The sequence below is a fragment of the Entelurus aequoreus genome, linkage group LG22 (genome assembly GCF_033978785.1).
Source record: "Entelurus aequoreus isolate RoL-2023_Sb linkage group LG22, RoL_Eaeq_v1.1, whole genome shotgun sequence".
In the NCBI taxonomy this organism is placed as follows: Eukaryota; Metazoa; Chordata; class Actinopteri; order Syngnathiformes; family Syngnathidae; genus Entelurus; species Entelurus aequoreus.
In genome coordinates this window covers 27,406,308-27,429,776 of record NC_084752.1, presented here as the reverse complement: position 1 = coordinate 27,429,776, position 23,469 = coordinate 27,406,308, and the positions used below count along the sequence as shown (strand labels likewise).

The 23,469-nt window shown below is 39.9% G+C and overlaps 15 non-coding genes across 15 annotated transcripts; all 15 read right to left on the bottom strand.

The window, feature by feature from the left end:
- Window positions 1-24: 24 nt before the first annotated feature.
- Window positions 25-135, bottom strand: LOC133640104 (U5 spliceosomal RNA). The gene has a single exon (XR_009824009.1). It is a non-coding gene; the product is annotated as a U5 spliceosomal RNA (small nuclear RNA).
- A 7,435-nt stretch (window positions 136-7,570) lies between these two features.
- LOC133640045 (U5 spliceosomal RNA) lies at window positions 7,571-7,684 on the bottom strand. The gene has a single exon (XR_009823952.1). It is a non-coding gene; the product is annotated as a U5 spliceosomal RNA (small nuclear RNA).
- Window positions 7,685-9,899: 2,215 nt separating this feature from the next.
- Window positions 9,900-10,113, bottom strand: LOC133640190 (small nucleolar RNA U3). The gene has a single exon (XR_009824093.1). It is a non-coding gene; the product is annotated as a small nucleolar RNA U3 (small nucleolar RNA).
- Window positions 10,114-10,474: 361 nt separating this feature from the next.
- Window positions 10,475-10,585, bottom strand: LOC133640128 (U5 spliceosomal RNA). Its single transcript, XR_009824032.1, has one exon. It is a non-coding gene; the product is annotated as a U5 spliceosomal RNA (small nuclear RNA).
- A 411-nt stretch (window positions 10,586-10,996) lies between these two features.
- Window positions 10,997-11,107, bottom strand: LOC133640103 (U5 spliceosomal RNA). Its single transcript, XR_009824008.1, has one exon. It is a non-coding gene; the product is annotated as a U5 spliceosomal RNA (small nuclear RNA).
- A 422-nt stretch (window positions 11,108-11,529) lies between these two features.
- Window positions 11,530-11,743, bottom strand: LOC133639991 (small nucleolar RNA U3). Its single transcript, XR_009823910.1, has one exon. It is a non-coding gene; the product is annotated as a small nucleolar RNA U3 (small nucleolar RNA).
- A 361-nt stretch (window positions 11,744-12,104) lies between these two features.
- Window positions 12,105-12,215, bottom strand: LOC133640102 (U5 spliceosomal RNA). The gene has a single exon (XR_009824007.1). It is a non-coding gene; the product is annotated as a U5 spliceosomal RNA (small nuclear RNA).
- A 422-nt stretch (window positions 12,216-12,637) lies between these two features.
- Window positions 12,638-12,851, bottom strand: LOC133640218 (small nucleolar RNA U3). The gene has a single exon (XR_009824121.1). It is a non-coding gene; the product is annotated as a small nucleolar RNA U3 (small nucleolar RNA).
- Window positions 12,852-13,588: 737 nt separating this feature from the next.
- LOC133640101 (U5 spliceosomal RNA) lies at window positions 13,589-13,699 on the bottom strand. Its single transcript, XR_009824006.1, has one exon. It is a non-coding gene; the product is annotated as a U5 spliceosomal RNA (small nuclear RNA).
- Window positions 13,700-14,121: 422 nt separating this feature from the next.
- LOC133640003 (small nucleolar RNA U3) lies at window positions 14,122-14,335 on the bottom strand. The gene has a single exon (XR_009823921.1). It is a non-coding gene; the product is annotated as a small nucleolar RNA U3 (small nucleolar RNA).
- Window positions 14,336-14,699: 364 nt separating this feature from the next.
- On the bottom strand, window positions 14,700-14,810 carry LOC133640131 (U5 spliceosomal RNA). The gene has a single exon (XR_009824035.1). It is a non-coding gene; the product is annotated as a U5 spliceosomal RNA (small nuclear RNA).
- Window positions 14,811-15,232: 422 nt separating this feature from the next.
- Window positions 15,233-15,446, bottom strand: LOC133639990 (small nucleolar RNA U3). Its single transcript, XR_009823909.1, has one exon. It is a non-coding gene; the product is annotated as a small nucleolar RNA U3 (small nucleolar RNA).
- A 364-nt stretch (window positions 15,447-15,810) lies between these two features.
- LOC133640052 (U5 spliceosomal RNA) lies at window positions 15,811-15,921 on the bottom strand. Its single transcript, XR_009823959.1, has one exon. It is a non-coding gene; the product is annotated as a U5 spliceosomal RNA (small nuclear RNA).
- Window positions 15,922-16,343: 422 nt separating this feature from the next.
- Window positions 16,344-16,557, bottom strand: LOC133640021 (small nucleolar RNA U3). Its single transcript, XR_009823938.1, has one exon. It is a non-coding gene; the product is annotated as a small nucleolar RNA U3 (small nucleolar RNA).
- A 362-nt stretch (window positions 16,558-16,919) lies between these two features.
- On the bottom strand, window positions 16,920-17,030 carry LOC133640163 (U5 spliceosomal RNA). Its single transcript, XR_009824066.1, has one exon. It is a non-coding gene; the product is annotated as a U5 spliceosomal RNA (small nuclear RNA).
- Between the last annotated feature and the right edge of the window lie 6,439 nt (window positions 17,031-23,469).

Genomic DNA, 23,469 nt, shown 5'->3' with positions numbered 1-23,469 from the left:
TGTATTGTTTTCACAGGAAAGAGAAGCCCTGCTTCACAGGGCATTAAAAAATTTAGTAAGCCTCTTGTTGTTCCTCCCCACGGAAATCTTTAGTAAAAGGCGAAAGATTTATGCGACTTGAAGAGAAACAAGAGTGATCTACAGGCTGAACGTACTTTGGCCGACCCCATTCCCGGCCACACCAAGGTAACACACGGTTTCAAGGTGACACTACTTAAAGGCCTACTGAAACCCACTACTACCGACCACGCAGTCTGATAGTTTATATATCAATGATGAAATCTTAACATTATAACACATGCCAATACGGCCGGGTTAACTTTTAAAGTGACATTTTAAATTTGCCGCTAAACTTCCGGTTCGAAACGCCTCTGAGGATGACGTATGCGCGTGACGTAGACCGGCGAACACGGGTATGCCTTCCACATTGAAGCCAATACGAAAAAGCTCTGTTTTCATTTCATAATTCCACAGTATTCTGGACATCTGTGTTCGTGAATCTGTTTCAATCATGTTCATTGCATTATGGAGAAGGAAGCTGAGCAAGCAAAGAAGAAAGTTGTCGGTGCGAAATGGACGTATTTTTCTAACGTAGTCAGCCACAACAGTACACAGCCGGCGCTTCTTTGTTTACATTCCCGAAAGATGCAGTCAAGATGGAAGAACTCGGATAACAGAGACTCTAACCAGGAGGACTTTTGACTTCGATACACAGACGCCTGTAGAGAACTGGGACAACACAGACTCTTACCAGGATTACTTTGATTTGGATGACAAAGACGCATACGTGCTACTGTGAGTATGCAGCTTTGGCTTCTAAACATTTGATCGCTTGACCGTATGTGCGCAACTTTTTTTTGCGTATGTACGTAACTTTTTTAAAATATATAAGCTTTATGAACCTTGGGTTAGGTGAACGGTCTTTTGGGCTGAGTGATTGTGTGTGTTGATCAGGTGTTTGAATTGTATTGGCGTGTTCTATGGAGCTAGGAGCTAGCATAGGAGCTAGGAGCTAGCATAACACGTACCGTACCGTACGTGCGTGTCACGTACGTAACTTTTTAAAAATATATAAGCTTTATGAACCTTGGGTTAGGTGAACGGTCTTTTGGGCTGAGTGATTGTGTGTGTTGATCAGGTGTTTGAATTGTATTGGCGTGTTCTATGGAGCTAGGAGCTAGCAGAGGAGCTAGGAGCTAGCATAACAAACACGCAGGTGTTTTTATGCAGGATTAATTTGTGGCATGTTAAATATAAGCTTGGTTGTGTTGTGGCTAATAGAGTATATATATGTCTTGTGTTTATTTACTGTTGTAGTCATTCCCAGCTGAATATCAGGTCACCCCCGGCTCTCACAGCATCTTCCCTATCTGAATAGCTTCAACTCCCCACTAGTCCTTCACTTGCACTTTACTCATCCACAAATCTTTCATCCTCGCTCAAATTAATGGGGAAATTGTCGCTTTCTCGGTCCGAATCTCTCTCACTTCATGCGGCCATCATTGTAAACAATAGGGAACTTTGCGTATATGTTCAACTGACTACGTCACGCTACTTCCGGTAGGGGCAAGCCTTTTTTTTATCAGATACCAAAAGTTGCAATCTTTATCGTCGTCGTTCTATACTAAATCCTTTCAGCAAAAATATGGCAATATCGCGAAATGATCAAGTATGACACATAGAATAGATCTGCTATCCCCGTTTGAATAAAAAAAATTCATTTCAGTAGGCCTTTAAGAAGCCCAGGAAGCTCATCAGTGACAGGTGTGTAGAGTGCTGATTGATTGCCGATTGAATGCAGCCGCTTGCTGGAGCCGGAGTGGCGCGTGCCAGCGCACGCTTGGAGGTGCGCACAGCGCAGATGACTGCACACTGGAGTGCGCCCGGGCCGTGACAGTTAGCTGTTAAATAAAAGCTGAGTTACTATAAATAAGTTATGGCAACGTCCCCGACACATTACCTGCTGCATGGTTCCTCACGTCATTAACTCTCAGTCACAGCAGGCTAGTGAAAGACGCTGTGTTGAGAAAATAAAAGCCACATCAAATATTTTTCTCCTCCGCTGTATACTTTTAGTGTAGGAAAAATGCGTCTGTCTCCAATATTGTCCGCACATGTCGCCGTCTAACAGCAGTGCGCTCTTAAACGCACGCCAAGACTCTACGCTACGGAAGTAAAGCGAGGGAAATACAGTGAAACAAAGCGTTCGGCTCCGTCTACTCAAAGGGAAAAACGTCCTGGACCAAGGTCTGTGTAGTTGCTGCCATGTTTTCTTGGACCAAACCGCGGTGGTGCGCATGCAGCGACTTCATTTACACAAACTGAGCAAAGTTTCCTAAAATGCATTAATGAATAACTTTTTTTCTATAATTACAAATTTAAATGGTATTACTAACCGTCTGGAATTTTTACCATGATTAATCATTCTACCATTTACCATTACATTCTTAGTATCCACTCACATTCACAGGCTACTAGATTTAGTTTAACATTTGGTGGGTTAGACGCAAAGTAATTAGCCTACACCGAATAGGCATCGGTTTAATTTGCTTCTTTTTTTTTTAACAGACGTGTTATAGCATGTATGGGTGTTTAAGTGTCACCTATAATCATTTGTATGTGTTAATATACTTAAAATGGTCGTAGGATTTGTTGAGCGTTTAATAAGCAGACATATTAACATCTGACAGCTGGGTTATCTCGCGTCCATCATGACAGGAACAACAAAATGTCACATTGGGTTCGCCATCTGAAAAAAAGAGTCTACTCATACAGCTCTCAAACAACTCCTCAAATTTAATGGCTTCATTTATATGCTCAACATGGAATAAATAGCTGCAAAAAATTAATTTTAAAACACAAAAACTAAGACTCTTCATACATGAGGGACAAGCGGTAGAAAATGGATGGATGGATGGACTTTATTTTCTGAACTCAACATGGACTGCCGTAGGAGTGCCCACACAACCCAGGGGGGCGCTAAATCCTCACTTAGATCATCATATTTTATTATATTTTATATTTTTCAATGCAAATATTGAGATAGCTAAAATTTGAAGTTTTGTAAAACGTTCTCTGATGCTCCAACATAGTCGTGTAATTTTCCTTTTCTCTGTTCAACTCATTTTAGTTCCTGAATGCTGATGCTTGTTTTATCCACTTCCCACACAGCAGAAGATTCCTACGCGGATCCGCCTTTAAGTCGCCAGACCCGCGCTACTGTCGCATTCGTTTTGGCTCCGCCTAGAGCAGGGGTCGGCAACCCGCATGCGGCTCCTTGACCACTCTGATGCGGCTCAGCTACATACATGCCGACCCCCCCGATTTTCCCAGGAGACTTATGGATCTCAGTGTCCCTCATAGATTACTCCCAGGGAAAAAATTTTCCTATTTACACTCTAATTACTAAATAAAGGGCGTGCCCTAATTGCACCGCAGTAATTGTCCTCTATTGCATTTACAAACAGCATGCCAGTCTAGCCACATGTTGCATATTATTATTACTTGCACACACAGGAGACAGCAAAGCATACTTAGTCATCAGCCACACAGCTTACACTGACAGTAGCCGTATCAAACAACTTTAACATTGTTACGTTACAAATATGCGCCACACTGTGAACCCACACCAAAAAAGAATGAAAAACACATTTCTGGAGAACATCCCACCGTAACACAACATAAACACAACACAACCATTACCCAGAATCCCATGCAGCCCTAACTCTTCCGGTCTACATTATACACCCCCGCTACCACCAAATCCCCCCACACATCAACCCCCCCCCCCCACCTCTCCGTGCGTTGGTTGAGCGGAAGAGTTAGGGCTGCATGGGATTCTGGGTATTGGTACCGTCAGTGTAAGATGTGTGGCTGCTGAGTTAGTACGCCTTGCTGTCGCCCCGTAGATCGAGGAGGGGCTTATTCTCCCTCAATGTAGGTGGATCTCAACGTTGAGCCCGCGGGCTCCATCTGTGGGCGGAGATCCGGCACAGCACAATGACTTAATATGGAAAAAGGTTCATGTATTTGATAGACTTAGACATTCCTACTTTTAACTTGTCAAATGTGTTTTTTACAATTTTAGCCTGGGGTGAAAAATAAAATCAATGATGCAAAGTCTTCTGTCTTTGGTTTATTTGACTTTGCTATTATAATTGAGTGTGCAAAATAATATGTGTCTATACTCTTATGGAAATGCTATGGTTTAGATATATATTTTTTTTAATTGTTTTTTCATGGTAAAAAAAAATACATTTGACAAGTTAAAAGTAGGAATGTCTATCAAATACATGAACCTTTTTCCATACTATGGTTTATATATATTTTTTTTAATTGTTTTTTCATGGTAAAAAAAAATACATTTGACAAGTTTTTTTTGTGGTTTTTTTTGCAAATATTTGTATTGAATTTTACAGTTAAAATCACATTTAACAGTCATACTTTGGTCACGCAAAACCTTCATACAATCGCACATCCACTCATACCCACTCACATGCACACTTGAGGAGAGAGGTGCACTTAAACTTTAACAATTCAAGGTTTACAGTATAAACAGTATTAGAAAAGATACCCATCCATCCATCCCGCTCTGGCTCAGGATCAGCTACAGGCTATCCAGACCATAGTGGATGAACATTCCTCGGCATCAAGGATCCTCAGGAAGTGATCCCAAGATCACCTCTCGAGGACCTCTCCACCGTTCACACTTAAAAAAGAAAAGGAAAGTCACAGAAGTTGATCAGATGTAAAACAATACAAAATAAAAAGACACAAAAAATAAATAAATAAATAAGCAAATAAACCGTGGCAAGGCCATATCAGAAGTAACAAAAAAAACACAATAATAGTGTACGATCAATACAGAAAATAATGAAGATAATAAATAAGGAATAAAACTACAAAAAAGATGGCAGATACATTTGACAAGTTAAAAGTAGGAATGTCTAAGTCTATCAAATACATGAACCTTTTTTCATACTATGGTTTATATATATATATATATTTTATTGTTTTTTCATGGTAAAAAAATACATTTGACAAGTTAAAAGTAGCTTTATTGACGTTTGAGAATGTGTGCTGCCGGATCTCCGCCACCAGATGGAGCCCGCGGGCTCAACGTTGAGACCCGCCCACATTGAGGGAAAATAAGCCCCTCCTCGATCTGCGGGCTGCAGCCAGGGGCACTTGCTATCAAGCGCCAATCAATTATTCAAAACTCGCGGGCTGCACTAACATCAAATGTCCACATTAAAGTGCGTGCCGGTGCGTGTGTCAGAGACCCCTGGTTAACATAGCACACAGCATTTAAGCTTTGTATGCGGAGTTTTTCACTTTAAATTTTAATTTTTTTTTTGTGGCTCCCATTACTTTCTTTAATTTGTGAAACTTGCCAAAATGGCTCTTTGAGTGGTAAAGGTTGCCGACCCCTGGGCTAAGAGGACAAAGAGAAAGAAACAGGGCTCTGATCAGGAAGATTCACACTATTGAGCGAAAGTTTTAATAGATGAAGTTCAGCTTTTGAAACAATTTTATTTTAGTTTTAATTGGACCCTTCGGACCTTTCAAGGGTTTGATTGCACGGATGCTGCAGGTTTGATCTTCAATTGTTCTTCTTTTTCATCGAACAGTGTCTTTGATAACTAAGAAGATGACATCAGCACTAACTGCTCAGCATCTGACAGCATCTTTATTAAGATAAGGAGGGGAAAGCAGCTGCAATCCAGGAAGGAAGAAGAGGTAATATTACAATTATTCAACAAAATAAAAGGACAAAAATCCCGTTTAACACAAATGTGGTTCTTGTGATTAAAAACAAAAAACAAAAGTGTGACTGCTGAACAAATGTTATTTAATGATGTAAACATTTATTTAACAAAGTGACATTTGCAGCCTTTGTGTTTCCACATATTCTCATTCTATTTATAGCATTATAGGACTTATTTAGAGGGGTTTTTGAATAGTTCTAATTGTTGGTTTGGTTTTTGAAATACAATGAAATATCCACAGTTTTGTTTTATTATAATTATTTGCTTCAATGCTGCTGAACGCACTTTATATGAGAAACAGTTCCACCGTGTGGCTAATTTAAGAACTGCAGGTTTCAAATCTACACCGAACATGATATTGGCTACACTTTCTAATGTGGTCTAGTGCAGTGGTCCCCAACCTTTTTGTAACTGCGGACAACGCTTGACCGGGCGGGTGGCGGGGGCGGGGGGACCGGGGGTGGATATGGTATTTTTTATTTTATTTTTTTTTTGTCTTAAAATAATACAATCATGTGTGCTTACGGACGGAAATATTAATAACAGAAAGAAACAACCCTTTTGGGCGAATGAGTATGAATGAGTGTAAATGGGGGAGGGAGGTATTTTGGGTTGGTGCACTAATTGTAAGTGTATCTCGTGTTTTTTATGTTGATTTAATAAAAATAAAAAATAAAAAAATATATTTTTTTTTCTTTTAATTTTTTATTTCTTGTACGGCCCAGTACCAATCGATCCACGGACCGGTACCGGGCCGCGGACCTGTGGTTGGGGACTACTGGTCTAGTGGATATACGCTTTGCACAGATAATGTTGCATTTTGAGTGACATTATTAGAGAGCAACTGCATTTTTTGTACACTTTAATAATAGTGGTAAAGTCTTAAAAGGTATGCAGTTTTTATTATTTTAAACGAATAACACTGCAACTTCAAATATTAATGATATTAATAGTAATAATTCTAACTTATTTAATTTATATGTTTTATATTTTTCACAATTATTTTTACATTCACGCCAACATTCTAAAAAATAGTTAACATTTATTTTTATTAAATAATGGCAACATCCACTAGAATTATATTTAAACAAAGTAAATTAGGCGGCCCTGCGATGAGGTGGCGACTTGTTCAGGGTGTACCCCGCCTACGGCCCGAATGCAGCATAGATAGGCTCCAGCGACCCCGAAAGGGACAAGTGGTAAAAAATGGATGGATGGAAAGTAAATTAGGTTTGAAAAATTCACATTCTCTCTTCTCGTCAAAATATATTTTTATTTGCTTGCCCTTGACATTTAAAAATATTTATATTTATTATATTTGTGTAATATTTTACCTCTTCAAAGTCCTGCACGGTGAAACTACTGTCGTCTTATGTGACATTATTGGCTTTGTGAGCCCTGGAGGCACCCGTAGTGAAGACTTGGAATACGACTGTCGTAAACTGTGTTGCCGGGTTACTATGACCCCTGATGCACATGGTTGTACATTGCACAGTAGGTACCCCGTTGTGTTTATTTTTAAGTCTTGTATCATGTCAAATTGCTCACACTGGGACAGCTGACCAGCGTGTACTGCTGACTTTACAGAGCATGTGCATCCGCGACAGCTATCACTGCTTTACGATACTGCATATTTCATAGGGGTAAACTCTACATCTAAGGTCAAACTTTTTCAGGGCATCCAACAATGTTATCATTACGCGAGTATAATCCCAATCGTACTGTTCCGTATGTGCTCGAATACGACCCTAATGCGGACGTTAATAAGATCTATATTAGATTTGTTTTTCACATATTTAGGAAGCCCCGCTTTCGCAGAGCATCAAAAAATTAAGTTATACTCTTGTTGTTCCTCCCCACGGAAATCTTTAGTAAAAGGCGAAAGATTTATGCGATCTGAAGAGAAACAAGAGTGATCTGAGGTGATCCGGTACTTTGGCTGACGTCATTCCCGGCCACAACAAGTTAACACACGGTGGCACACTTTATTTACCTAACAAACATTGATGTTATCCATTCACATTCCCAGTCAACGCCGTGTCACATTAAATCACCACACTTTAGCCGCTTAACTCCGAGCCCTATTTTACTATTTGGTGGGTTGGACGCAAAGGATTCTGGGAATTTGCCTACACCCAATAGGCATCGGTTTAATTTGCTTTTTTTTTTTAAATGTCAAAATAGACGTATTATATAGCATGTATGGATGTTTTAATGCCACTTATAATCATCTGTATTTGTTAACATACTTAAATAGTCGTATGATTTGTTGTTAGTAATATAATAAGCAGACATAATAAACCTGTAGGTTCGCCATCCGAAAAGAGTCGACTCATACAGCTCTCAAACGACTCCTCAAAAGTAATACCGGTAGTTTGTTTGAAATTATTTCTTACCACTATTAAGTTTGAAATTAGTTTCTAATGTAAAAACATAATCATGATCAACTAAATGTGTTAAAATGGCTTTATTTATATGTTCGACATGGAATAGATAGCAACAAAAAATAATAATTTTAAAACACAAAAACAAACATTCTACTATTTACTAAGACACTTCTTTTCTGAACTCAACATGGACTGCCGTAGGAGTGTCCACACAACACAGGGGGGCGCTAAATTCCCACATAAATTCATCCATCCATCCATTTCCTACCGCTTGTCCCTTTCGGGGTCGCGCGGGGGGGTGCTGGAGCCTATCTCAGTTGCATTAGGGCGGAAGGCGGGGTACACCCTGGACAAGTCGCCACCTCATCACAGTTCCAACACAGATAGACAGACAACATTCACACACTAGGGACCATTTAGTGTTGCCAATCAACCTATCCCCAGGTGCATGTCTTTGGAGGTGGGAGGAAGCCGGAGTACCCGGAGGGAACCCACGCAGTCACGGGGAGAACATGCAAACTCCACACAGAAAGATCCCGAGCCCGGGATTGAACTCAGGACTACTCAGGACCTTCGTATTGTGAGGCACATGCACTAACCCCTGTACCACCGTGCTGCCCCCCCCCCCCCACATAAATCAACATCAACATCCATCCATCCATTGTCCCTTTTGGGGAAGCGGGGGGGGGGTCGCCGGAGCCTATATATTTGTATATATTTTATATTTTTCAATGTAAATATTGAGATAGCTCAAATTTGAATTTAAGTATAACGTTCTCTGACGCTCCAACAGAGTCGTGTGTTTTACTTATCTTCGTTCACCTCATTTTAGTTCCTAAATGCTGATGTTTGTTTTATCCACTTGCGCGCTAAATACTAACACATTTTGCTTCCTCCTCCACCCACCACCACTGCCTGCGTCCGGTCACTTTCAACTTTTCCAAATAACTTATAATTAAAACATCACATTAAAATAGTACACGAAAATAGTATTTCTTTAGTCAGATGACATCGTCCAGGATTTATTTTTAAGTCTAACCCCCTGCCTGAGATGTATCTTTTTATGCAGAACAGAGTTCCTCTATACACTTTCACGCAGATCCTTTTTTAATATACTTCACCTTACAAACATCCATCCATCCATTTTCTACCGCTTATTCCCATTTAAAATGCAATGGCCCCGCAAATATGGACCTCTGATCAGGAAGATTCACGTTATTGAGCTAAGATTTTAACAGACGAAGTTCAGCTTTTGAAGCAGCTTTACTTTAGTTTTATTTGGACCCTTTAGACATTTTAAGTCTTTGATTGCGCTGATACTGCAGGTATGATCCCCAATTGTATACTTTGGCCGACCCCATTCCCGGCCACACCAAGGTAACACACGGTTTCAAGGTGACACTACTTAACCAACAACTGTATCCAGTCACATTCCCAAGCAATGCTGCAGCACCTTACAAATGTCCACGGAATTTAGTCAAGTATCATCTCGCCTTGGTTTAACGGGCAAAACGGGTTCTGGTACTTAGCCAAAACACGATAGGCATCAGTTTAATTAGTTTTTCTTCCATTTCCAAATATTCAAGTTATGGGTGTTTAAGTGCCATGCGGTCGTACGATTTGTTTCCACTGTTCATTGGAAGACTAGTCTCCTCATATCCAACTGAGAATGCTTTAATCACAGAGTCACATTTTAGCAATAAGCCATACATCTTTGAAGACTTTCTTATTAAAGATGTAGGTAACCACTCTGAACATATTCCCTCCATCAAAACCTCATTAAGAAGCAAAGAACAATCATCAATGACAAAGAACACATGACAGAATCATTGTTCCATGTCAGCTTCATGTTCAGGAAGAAACATCTAATCTCATCATCATGGTTAGCAAGACCTTCACTGTAGAAACACATTTCTCAAGACAATATCTTTAGAAATGATCCCTGAAAGTATAGTCTTAACGTTCTAACAATTGCTGAGAGGAAGTCATCTGCAAGACTACTGTTTTCACTCACAGGGTGCATTTTGTTGACTTACAACACATTTTACGGTTTCAAATTTAGAAAAACCAAGACAGTTCAAATTAATTTACTTTCCCCCGATGAAATCAAGTGGATTGTAACAAGTTCAAAAAGAAAAGCACTGGTCAATTGACTGAGGACCTGAATATTGGCAGGGAAATTCCAAGTTTTAAATGGGACCGGATCCATCCATTACCGCATGTTCACCACTGGCTGTAACCTTGGTATTGTTGAAACCGCACACTAAACATTGCAACAGTCAACCACCGCTCATTGTTATTGTTTTCACAGGAAAGAGAAGCCCTGCTTCACAGGGCATTAAAAAATTTAGTAAGCCTCTTGCTGTTCCTCCCCACGGAAATCTTTAGTAAAAGGCGAAAGATTTATGCGACTTGAAGAGAAACAAGAGTGATCCACAGGCTGAATGTACTTTGGCCGACCCCATTCCCGGCCACACCAAGGTAACACACGGTTTCAAGGTGACACTACTTAACCAACAACTGTATCCAGTCACATTCCCAAGCAATGCTGCAGCACCTTACAAATGTCCACGGAATTTAGTCAAGTATCATCTCGCCTTGGTTTAACGGGCAAAACGGGTTCTGGTACTTAGCCAAAACACGATAGGCATCAGTTTAATTAGTTTTTCTTCCATTTCCAAATATTCAAGTTATGGGTTTTTAAGTGCCATGCGGTCGTACGATTTGTTTCCACTGTTCATTGGAAGACTAGTCTCCTCATATCCAACTGAGAATGCTTTAATCAAAGAGTAACATTTTATCAACGACCGCTCATTATGTATTGTTTTCACAGGAAAGCGAAGCCCTGCTTCACAGGGCATTAAAAAATTTAGTAAGCCTCTTGTTGTTCCTCCCCACGGAAATCTTTAGTAAAAGGCGAAAGATTTATGCGACTTGAAGAGAAACAAGAGTGATCTACAGGCTGAATGTACTTTGGCCGACCCCATTCCCGGCCACACCAAGGTAACACACGGTTTCAAGGTGACACTACTTAACCAACAACTGATGGTATCCAGTCACATTCCCAAGCAATGCTGCAGCACCTTACAAATGTCCACAGATTTTAGTCAATTATCATCTCGCCTTGGTTTAATGGGCACAACGGGTTCTGGTACTTAGCCAAAACACGATAGGCATCAGTTTAATTTGTTTTTCTTCCATTTCCAAATATACAAGTTATGGGTGTTTAAGTCCCATGCGGTCGTACGATTTGTTTCCACTGTTCATTGGAAGACTAGTCTCCTCATATCCAACTGAGAATGCTTTAATCAAAGAGTAACATTTTAGCAATAAGCCATACGTCTTTGAAGACTTTCTTATTAAAGATGTAGGTAACCACTCTGAACATATTCCCTCCATCAAAACCTCATTGAGAAGCAAAGAACAATCATCAATGACAAAGAACACATGACAGAATCATTGTTCCATGTCAGCTTCATGTTCAGGAAGAAACATCTAATCTCATCATCATGGTTAGCAAGACCTTCACTTTAGAAACACATTCCTCAAGACAATATCTTTAGAAACGATCCCTGAAAGTACAGTCTTAAAGTTCTAACAATTGCTGAGAGGAAGTCATTTGCAAGACTACTGTTTTCACTCACAGGGTGCATTTTGTTGATGTACAACACATTTTACGGTTTCAAATTTAGAAAAACCAAGACAGTTCAAATTAATTAACTTTCCCCCGATGAAATCAAGTGGATTGTAACAAGTTCAAAAAGAAAAGCACTGGTCAATTGACTGAGCACCTGAATATTGGCAGGGAAATTCCAAGTTTTAAATGAGACCGGATCCATCCATTACCGCATGTTCACCACTGGCTGTAACCTTGGTATTGTTGCAACCACACACTAAACATTGCAACAGTCAACCACCGCTCATTGTTATTGTTTTCACAGGAAAGAGAAGCCCTGCTTCACAGGGCATTAAAAAATTTAGTAAGCCTCTTGTTGTTCCTCCCCACGGAAATCTTTAGTAAAAGGCGAAAGATTTATGCGACTTGAAGAGAAACAAGAGTGATCTACAGGCTGAATGTACTTTGGCCGACCCCATTCCCGGCCACACCAAGGTAACACACGGTTTCAAGGTGACACTACTTAACCAACAACTGATGGTATCCAGTCACATTCCCAAGCAATGCTGCAGCACCTTACAAATGTCCACAGATTTTAGTCAATTATCATCTCGCCTTGGTTGAATGGGCACAACGGGTTCTGGTACTTAGCCAAAACACGATAGGCATCAGTTTAATTAGTTTTTCTTCCATTTCCAAATATACAAGTTATGGGTGTTTAAGTGCCATGCGGTCGAACGATTTGTTTCCACTGTTCATTGGAAGACTAGTCTCCTCATATCCAACTGAGAATGCTTTAATCAAAGAGTAACATTTTAGCAATAAGCCATACGTCTTTGAAGACTTTCTTATTAAAGATGTAGGTAACCACTCTGAACATATTCCCTCCATCAAAACCTCATTAAGAAGCAAAGAACAATCATCAATGACAAAGAACACATGACAGAATCATTGTTCCATGTCAGCTTCATGTTCAGGAAGAAACATCTAATCTCATCATCATGGTTAGCAAGACCTTCACTTTAGAAACACATTTCTCAAGACAATATCTTTAGAAATGATCCCTGAAAGTACAGTCTTAATGTTCTAACAATTGCTGAGAGGAAGTCATTTGCAAGACTACTGTTTTCACTCACAGGGTGCATTTTGTTGATGTACAACACATTTTACGGTTTCAAATTTAGAAAAACCAAGACAGTTCAAAGGCAGCACGGTGGTACAGGGGTTAGTGCATGTGCCTCACAATACGAAGGTCCTGAGTAGTCCTGGGTTCAATCCCGGGCTCTGGATCTTTCTGTGTGGAGTTTGCATGTTCTCCCCGTGACTGCGTGGGTTCCCTCCGGGTACTCCGGCTTCCTCCCACCTCCAAAGACATGCACCTGGGGATAGGTTGATTGGCAACACTAAATTGGCCCTAGTGTGTGAATGTTGTCTGTCTATCTGTGTTGGCCCTGCGATGAGGTGGCGACTTGTCCAGGGTGTACCCCGCCTTCCGCTCGATTGGAGCTGAGATAGGCTCCAGCGCCCCCCGCGACCCCAAAGGGAATAAGCGGTAGAAAATGGATGGAAGACAGTTCAAATTAATTAACTTTCCCCCGATGAAATCAAGTGGATTGTAACAAGTTCAAAAAGAAAAGCACTGGTCAATTGACTGAGGACCTGAATATTGGCAGGGAAATTCCAAGTTTTAAATGAGACCGGATCCATCCATTACCGCATGTTGACCACTGGCTGTAACCTTGGTATTGTTGCAACCACACACTAAACATTGCAACAGTCAACCACCGCTCATTGTTATTGTTTTCACAGGAAAGAGAAGCCCTGCTTCACAGGGCATTAAAAAATTTAGTAAGCCTCTTGTTGTTCCTCCCCACGGAAATCTTTAGTAAAAGGCGAAAGATTTATGCGACTTGAAGAGAAACAAGAGTGATCTACAGGCTGAATGTACTTTGGCCGACCCCATTCCCGGCCACACCAAGGTAACACACGGTTTCAAGGTGACACTACTTAACCAACAACTGATGGTATCCAGTCACATTCCCAAGCAATGCTGCAGCACCTTACAAATGTCCACGGATTTTAGTCAAGTATCATCTCGCCTTGGTTTAACGGGCAAAGCGGGTTCTGGTACTTAGCCAAAACACGATAGGCATCAGTTTAATTAGTTTTTCTTCCATTTCCAAATATTCAAGTTATGGGTGTTTAAGTGCCATGCGGTCATACGATTTGTTTCCACTGTTCATTGGAAGACTAGTCTCCTCATATCCAACTGAGAATGCTTTAATCAAAGAGTAATATTTTAGTAATAAGCCATACATCTTTGAAGACTTTCTTATTAAAGATGTAGGTAACCACTCTGAACATATTCCCTCCACCAAAACCTCATTAAGAAGCAAAGAACAATCACCAATGACAAAGAACACATGACAGAATCATTCTTCCATGTCAGCTTCATGTTCAGGAAGAAACATCTAATCTCATCATCATGGTTAGCAAGACCTTCACTTTAGAAACACATTTCTCAAGACAATATCTTTAGAAATGATCCCTGAAAGTATAGTCTTAACGTTCTAACAATTGCTGAGAGGAAGTCATTTGCAAGACTACTGTTTTCACTCACAGGGTGCATTTTGTTGATGTACAACACATTTTACGGTTTCAAATTTAGAAAAACCAAGACAGTACAAATTAATTTACTTTCCCCCGATGAAATCAAGTGGATTGTAACAAGTTCAAAAAGAAAAGCACTGGTCAATTGACTGAGGACCTGAATATTGGCAGGGAAATTCCAAGTTTTAAATGAGACCGGATCCAACCATTACCGCATGTTCACCACTGGCTGTAAAACCTTGGTATTGTTGCAACCGCACACTAAACATTGCAACAGTCAACCCACGCTCATTATGTATTGTTTTCACAGGAAAGAGAAGCCCTGCTTCACAGGGAATTAAAAAATTTAGTAAGCCTCTTGTTGTTCCTCCCCACGGAAATCTTTAGTAAAAGGCGAAAGATTTATGCGACTTGAAGAGAAACGAGAGTGATCTACAGGCTGAATGTACTTTGGCCGACCCCATTCCCGGCCACACCAAGGTAACACACGGTTTCAAGGTGACACTACTTAACCAACAACTGATGGTATCCAGTCACATTCCCAAGCAATGCTGCAGCACCTTACAAATGTCCACGGAATTTAGTCAAGTATCATCTCGCCTTGGTTTAACGGGCAAAACGGGTTCTGGTACTTAGCCAAAACACGATAGGCATCAGTTTAATTAGTTTTTCTTCCATTTCCAAATATTCAAGTTATGGGTGTTTAAGTGCCATGCGGTCGTACGATTTGTTTCCACTGTTCATTGGAAGACTAGTCTCCTCATATCCAACTGAGAATGCTTTAATCAAAGAGTAACATTTTAGCAATAAGCCATACATCTTTGAAGACTTTCTTATTAAAGATGTAGGTAACCACTCTGAACATATTCCCTCCATCAAAACCTCATTAAGAAGCAAAGAACAATCATCAATGACAAAGAACACATGACAGAATCATTGTTCCATGTCAGCTTCATGTTCAGGAAGAAACATCTAATCTCATCATCATGGTTAGCAAGACCTTCACTTTAGAAACACATTTCTCAATACAAAATCTTTAGAAATGATTCCTGAAAGTATAGTCTTAACGTTCTAACAATTGCTGAGAGGAAGTCATTTGCAAGACTACTGTTTTCACTCACAGGGTGCATTTTGTTGATGTACAACACATTTTACGGTTTCAAATTTAGAAAAACCAAGACAGTACAAATTAATTTACATTCCCCCGATGAAATCAAGTGGATTGTAACAAGTTCAAAAAGAAAAGCACTGGTCAATTGACTGAGGACCTGAATATTGGCAGGGAAATTCCAAGTTTTAAATGAGACCGGATCCAACCATTACCACATGTTCACCACTGGCTGTAAAACCTTGGTATTGTTGCAACCGCACACTAAACATTGCAACAGTCAACCCACGCTCATTATGTATTGTTTTCACAGGAAAGAGAAGCCCTGCTTCACAGGGCATTAAAAAATTTAGTAAGCCTCTTGTTGTTCCTCCTCACGGAAATCTTTAGTAAAAGGCGAAAGATTTATGCGACTTGAAGAGAAACAAGAGTGATCTACAGGCTGAATGTATTTTGGCCGACCCCATTCCCGGCCACACCAAGGTAACACACGGTTTCAAGGTGACACTACTTAACCAACAACTGATGGTATCCAGTCACATTCCCAAGCAATGCTGCAGCACCTTACAAATGTCCACGGATTTTAGTCAAGTATCATCTCGCCTTGGTTTAACGGGCAAAGCGGGTTCTAGTACTTAGCCAAAACACGATAGGCATCAGTTTAATTAGTTTGTCTTCCATTTCCAAATATTCAAGTTATGGGTGTTTAAGTGCCATGCGGTCGTACGATTTGTTTCCACTGTTCATTGGAAGACTAGTCTCCTCATATCCAACTGAGAATGCTTTAATCAAAGAGTAATATTTTAGTAATAAGCCATACATCTTTGAAGACTTTCTTATTAAAGATGTAGGTAACCACTTTGAACATATTCCCTCCATCAAAACCTCATTAAGAAGCAAAGAACAATCACCAATGACAAAGAACACATGACAGAATCATTGTTCCATGTCAGCTTCATGTTCAGGAAGAAACATCTAATCTCATCATCATGGTTAGCAAGACCTTCACTTTAGAAACACATTTCTCAAGACAAAATCTTTAGAAATAATCCCTAAAAGTATAGTCTTAACGTTCTAACAATTGCTGAGAGGAAGTCATCTGCAAGACTACTGTTTTCACTCACAGGGTGCATTTTGTTGACTTACAACACATTTTACGGTTTCAAATTTAGAAAAACCAAGACAGTTCAAATTAATTTACTTTCCCCCGATGAAATCAAGTGGATTGTAACAAGTTCAAAAAGAAAAGCACTGGTCAATTGACTGAGGACCTGAATATTGGCAGGGAAATTCCAAGTTTTAAATGAGACCGGATCCATCCATTACCGCATGTTCACCACTGGCTGTAACCTTGGTATTGTTGCAACCGCACACTAAACATTGCAACAGTCAACCCCCACTCATTATGTATTGTTTTCACAGGAAAGAGAAGCTCTGTTTCACAGGGCATCAAAACATTTAGTAAGCCTCTTGTTGTTCCTCCCCACGGAAATCTTTAGTAAAAGGCGAAAGATTTATGCGACTTGAAGAGAAACAAGAGTGATCTACAGGCTGAACGTACTTTGGCCGACCCCATTCCCGGCCACACCAAGGTAACACACGGTTTCAAGGTGACACTACTTAAAGGCCTACTGAAACCCACTACTACCGACCACGCAGTCTGATAGTTTATATATCAATGATGAAATCTTAACATTATAACACATGCCAATACGGCCGGGTTAACTTATAAAGTGACATTTTAAATTTGCCGCTAAACTTCCGGTTCAAAACGCCTCTGAGGATGACGTATGCGCGTGACGTAGACCGGCGAACACGGGTATGCCTTCCACATTGAAGCCAATACGAAAAAGCTCTGTTTTCATTTCATAATTCCACAGTATTCTGGACATCTGTGTTCGTGAATCTGTTTCAATCATGTTCATTGCATTATGGAGAAGGAAGCTGAGCAAGCAAAGAAGAAAGTTGTCGGTGCGAAATGGACGTATTTTTCGAACGTAGTCAGCCACAACAGTACACAGCCGGCGCTTCTTTGTTTACATTCCCGAAAGATGCAGTCAAGATGGAAGAACTCGGATAACAGAGACTCTAACCAGGAGGACTTTTGACTTCGATACACAGACGCCTGTAGAGAACTGGGACAACACAGACTTTTACCAGGATTACTTTGATTTGGATGACAAAGACGCAGACGTGCTACTGTGAGTATGCAGCTTTGGCTTCTAAACATTTGATCGCTTGACCATATGTGCGCAACTTTTTTTTGCGTATGTACGTAACTTTTTTAAAATATATAAGCTTTATGAACCTTGGGTTAGGTGAACGGTCTTTTGGGCTGAGTGATTGTGTGTGTTGATCAGGTGTTTGAATTGTATTAGCGTGTTCTATGGAGCTAGGAGCTAGCATAGGAGCTAGGAGCTAGCATAACACGTACCGTACCGTACGTGCGCGTCACGTACGTAACTTTTTAAAAATATATAAGCTTTATGAACCTTGGGTTAGGTGAACGGTCTTTTGGGCTGAGTGATTGTGTGTGTTGATCAGGTGTTTGAATTGTATTGGCGTGTTCTATGAAGCTAGGAGCTAGCAGAGGAGCTAGGAGCTAGCATAACAAACACGCAGGTGTTTTTATGCAGGATTAATTTGTGGCATGTTAAATATAAGCCTGGTTGTGTTGTGGCTAATAGAGTATATATATGTCTTGTGTTTATTTACTGTTGTAGTCATTCCCAGCTGAATATCAGGTCACCCCCGGCTCTCACAGCATCTTCCCTATCTGAATAGCTTCAACTCCCCACTAGTCCTTCACTTGCACTTTACTCATCCACAAATCTTTCATCCTCGCTCAAATTAATGGGGAAATTGTCGCTTTCTCGGTCCGAATCTCTCTCACTTCATGCGGCCATCATTGTAAACAATAGGGAACTTTGCGGATATGTTCAACTGACTACGTCACGCTACTTCCGGTAGGGGCAAGCCTTTTTTTTATCAGATACCAAAAGTTGCAATCTTTATCGTCGTCGTTCTATACTAAATCCTTTCAGCAAAAATATGGCAATATCGCGAAATGATCAAGTATGACACATAGAATAGATCTGCTATCCCCGTTTAAATTAAAAAAAAATGATTTCAGTAGGCCTTTAAGAAGCCCAGGAAGCTCATCAGTGACAGGTGTGTAGAGTGCTGATTGATTGCCGATTGAATGCAGCTGCTTGCTGGAGCCGGAGTGGCGCGTGCCAGCGCACGCTTGGAGGTGCGCACAGCGCAGATGACTGCACACTGGAGTGCGCCCGGGCCGTGACAGTTAGCTGTTAAATAAAAGCTGAGTGACTATAAATAAGTTATGGCAACGTCCCCGACACATTACCTGCTGCATGGTTCCTCACGTCATTAACTCTCAGTCACAGCAGGCTAGTGAAGGACACTGTGTTGAGAAAATAAAAGCCACATCAAATATTTTTCTCCTCCGCTGTATACTTTTAATGTAGGAAAAATGCGTCTGTCTCCAATATTGTCCGCACATGTCGCCGTCTAACAGCAGTGCGCTCTTAAACGCACGCCAAGACTCTACGCTACGGAAGTAAAGCGAGGGAAATACAGTGAAACAAAGCGTTCGGCTCCGTCTACTCAAAGGGAAAAACGTCCTGGACCAAGGTCTGTGTAGTTGCTGCCATGTTTTCTTGGACCAAACCGCGGTGGTGCGCATGCAGCGACTTCATTTACACAAACTGAGCAAAGTTTCCTAAAATGCATTAATGAATAACTTTTTTTCTATAATTACAAATTTAAATGGTATTACTAACCGTCTGGAATTTTTACCGTGATTAATCATTCTACCATTTACCATTACATTCTTAGTATCCACTCACATTCACAGGCTACTAGATTTAGTTTAACATTTGGTGGGTTAGACGCAAAGTAATTAGCCTACACCGAATAGGCATCGGTTTAATTTGCTTCTTTTTTTTTTAACAGACGTGTTATAGCATGTATGGGTGTTTAAGTGTCACCTATAATCATTTGTATGTGTTAACATACTTAAAATGGTCGTAGGATTTGTTGCTAGCGTTTAATAAGCAGACATATTAACATCTGACAGCTGGGTTATCTCGCGTCCAACATGACAGGAACAACAAAATGTCACATTGGGTTCGCCATCTGAAAAAGAGTCTACTCATTCAGCTCTCAAACAACTCCTCAAATTTAATGGCTTTATTTATATGCTCAACGTGGAATAAATAGCTGCAAAAAAATTAATTTTAAAACACAAAAACTAAGACTCTTCATACATGAGGGACAAGCGGTAGAAAATGGATGGATGGATGGACTTTATTTTCTGAACTCAACATGGACTGCCGTAGGAGTGCCCACACAACACAGGGGGGCGCTAAATCCTCACTTAGATCATCATCTTTTATTATATTTTATATTTTTCAATGCAAATATTGAGATAGCTAAAATTTGAAGTTTTGTAAAACGTTCTCTGATGCTCCAACATAGTCGTGTAATTTTCCTTTTCTCTGTTCAACTCATTTTAGTTCCTGAGTGCTGATGCTTGTTTTATCCACTTCCCACACAGCAGAAGATTCCTATGCGGATCCGCCTTTAAGTCGCCAGACCCGCGTTACTGTCACATTCGTTTTGGCTCCGCCTAGAGCAGGGGTCTGCAAACTGCATGCGGCTCCTTGACCACTCTGATGCGGCTCAGCTACATACATGCCGACCCCCCCGATTTTCCCAGGAGACTTATGGATCTCAGTGTCCCTCATAGATTACTCCCAGGGAAAAAATAATCCTATTTACACTCTAATTACTAAGTAAAGGGCGTGCCCTAATTGCACTGCAGGAGTAACCCCTGGCTGCAGCCCGCAGATCGAGGAGGGGCTTATTTTCCCTCAATGTGGGCGGGCTCAACGTTGAGCCCGCGGAACCAATCTGGTGGCGGAGATCCGGCACAGCACAATGACTTAATATGGAAAAAGGTTAATGTATTTGATAGACTTAGACATTCCTACTTTTAACTTGTCAAATGTTTTTTTTTTACCATGAAAATATATATATATATATATATATATACATATATATATATATATATATATATATATATATATATATATATATATATATATATATATATATATATATATATATATATATATATATATATATATATATATACATATATATATATATATATATATATATATATATATATATATATATATATATATATATATATATATATATATATATAAACCATAGCATTTACCATGAAAAAAAAAGAATAATAATTATATACAAACCATAGCATTTCCAAAAGAGTATAGACACATATTATTTTGCACACTCAATTATATTAGCTAAGTCAAATAAACCAAAGACAGAATACTTTGCATCATTGATTTTATTTTTCACCCCAGGTTAAAAATGTTTGATCTGTAAAGAAAAAAAAATGTTGTAGCCTAGCCAAATACATTCCTTAAGCTTCCATAAATGTTTAACAATGGCAAGTATCAAGGTATTTTTCTGACCCATAACAAGCAACCCTGTTCCTTGTTTCCAGTTCTGTTCATTTCCCACTGTCTAGAAAGGAAACAGATTGCGGTTCTTATAGGCACAATAACAATGCAAGATGTAAAACTAAGGTAATTGAAATAAGTGGAGGAATTACGCTTTAGTCTAGCAATAGTTGACTACAAGACTAATTAATCACATGACCTCTCACCTGTAGCCCTCCTTGCACTCGTCGCCGTTTTCTGTCCTGCAATCGGTCTTCTTCAGACCTTAGTGATTTAATGACAACATACATTCACTATGAAAACATTCATGTTGGTCTGTTCACCGTGAGTAAAACATTTTTTGTGTGATTTGTGATATTCAAAGCACTTACGGCATGGGGAAGTTCTGCAGGAGAGCGAGACACCACCATCTCCTCATTTGCAGCATGTTTTCCTTTGAAGAAGGAAATGCAGGAATATGTTAATATCCATCCATCCATCCATTTTCTACCGCTTATTCCCTTCGGGGTCGCGAGGGGCGCTGGAGCCTATCTCAGCTACAATTGGGCGGAAGGCGGGGTACACCCTGGACAAGTCGCCACCTCATCGCAGAGATGTTAATATGTTGTAAAAAAAATAACACCTTGTACACTAAGCATAATGTGTCACGATTTACACATACCTCTCTGAAATCACAATTGGCCCCCATTACAATGTACAGAGTGTACTGTAAGCCAAGAGGTACTGCTTAATATAATGTCAGGCGTATTCCCAAGGATACATTTTTTTCAATACAAATTAATGTGGTTTTAATGTAGCAAGCAAACATTTTGACAGACAACAGCAATGCTATAACATGCTGATTTGGTCTTAGCATCAAAACAAACACGCCACAGTTGTTAGAGCACCCTTGCTTTGTTTGGCCCTGAGGTGTGAACAATGTATTTTAATAAAAGTATGGCAAGAAAATAGTAAAAAGTTAGCAAATGCTATTATGTAATGTCTCACCTGGACATCATTCACACCAAGCTCTCTCCAGGGGCCAGAAGAGAGGCTGTGAGCAACGTGTCTGTACAAATAATAAGCAAAATAAAAGTCACTCAACTTCAATCAACTTTTGATTGAAAAGCACGCATAAACGCTTGGAACAAAGCCTGAACTGAATAAGGAAGAGGTTGGAACTTCAAATCAAAAAGTTTTCATAACAGGCTTAAACAGAACTGCCCGTCTCAAAAAAGATAAATAGTTCTGTTTCCATCTGTTTAAGGAATCAAAATAGTTGGAATATGGAATGGAATATTTTAGATCAAATAAAAACAGAACCATTAATTAACACAAACAAAGGACAAGTGGTTTAAAACAGAACTACCACTGTCCAGGAGGTGCCCTAAAAACCTGAATAGACTGGTTCTACTCTCATCTCTCCAAGACATGAGACAGCTAGTGGAAGAAAACAAAGTCTTAATACGTGTATGATTATATGAGTGACATTCATAGATAACCACAGTGGCACAATAGTTAACTTTACCAGTTGTTCCTGGCTGTCTTGGAGTTTCTGTCCCCAGTATGCTGTGTGTGCTGAAAACTTGTCGAGACTAGGGAAGTCTCCATGAGGTCTCTGCTCACTGTCATCATTTACTAGTGTAGAAAGCAACAACCGAAAAATAAAATCAAGTGTGAAATGTCACATTTCTCATTTGAATGATGTACAAAATAGAGCCAAAACTTTTTGATTTGAAGTTCCAACCTCTTCCTTATTCAGTTCAAGCTTTGTTCCAAGCGTTTATGCGTGCTTTTCAATCAAAAGTTGATTGAAGTTGAGTGACTTTTATTTTGCTTATTATTTGTACAGACACGTTGCTCACAGCCTCTCTTCTGGCCCCTGGAGAGAGCTTGGTGTGAATGATGTCCAGGTGAGACATTACATAATAGCATTTGCTAACTTTTTACTATTTTCTTGCCATACTTTTATTAAAATACATTGTTCACACCTCAGGGCCAAACAAAGCAAGGGTGCTCCAACAACTGTGGCGTGTTTGTTTTGATGGTAAGACCAAATCAGCATGTTATAGCATTGCTGTTGTCTGTCAAAATGTTTGCTTGCTACATTAAAACCACATTAATTTGTATTGAAAAAAATGTATCCTTGGGAATACGCCTGACATTATATTAAGCAGTACCTCTTGGCTTACAGTACACTCTGTACATTGTAATGGGGGCCAATTGTGATTTCAGAGAGGTATGTGTAAATCGTGACACATTATGCTTAGTGTACAAGGTGTTATTTTTTTTACAACATATTAACATCTCTGCGATGAGGTGGCGACTTGTCCAGGGTGTACCCCGCCTTCCGCCCAATTGTAGCTGAGATAGGCTCCAGCGCCCCTCGCGACCCCGAAGGGAATAAGCGGTAGAAAATGGATGGATGGATGGATATTAACATCTTCCTGCATTTCCTTCTTCAAAGGAAAACATGCTGCAA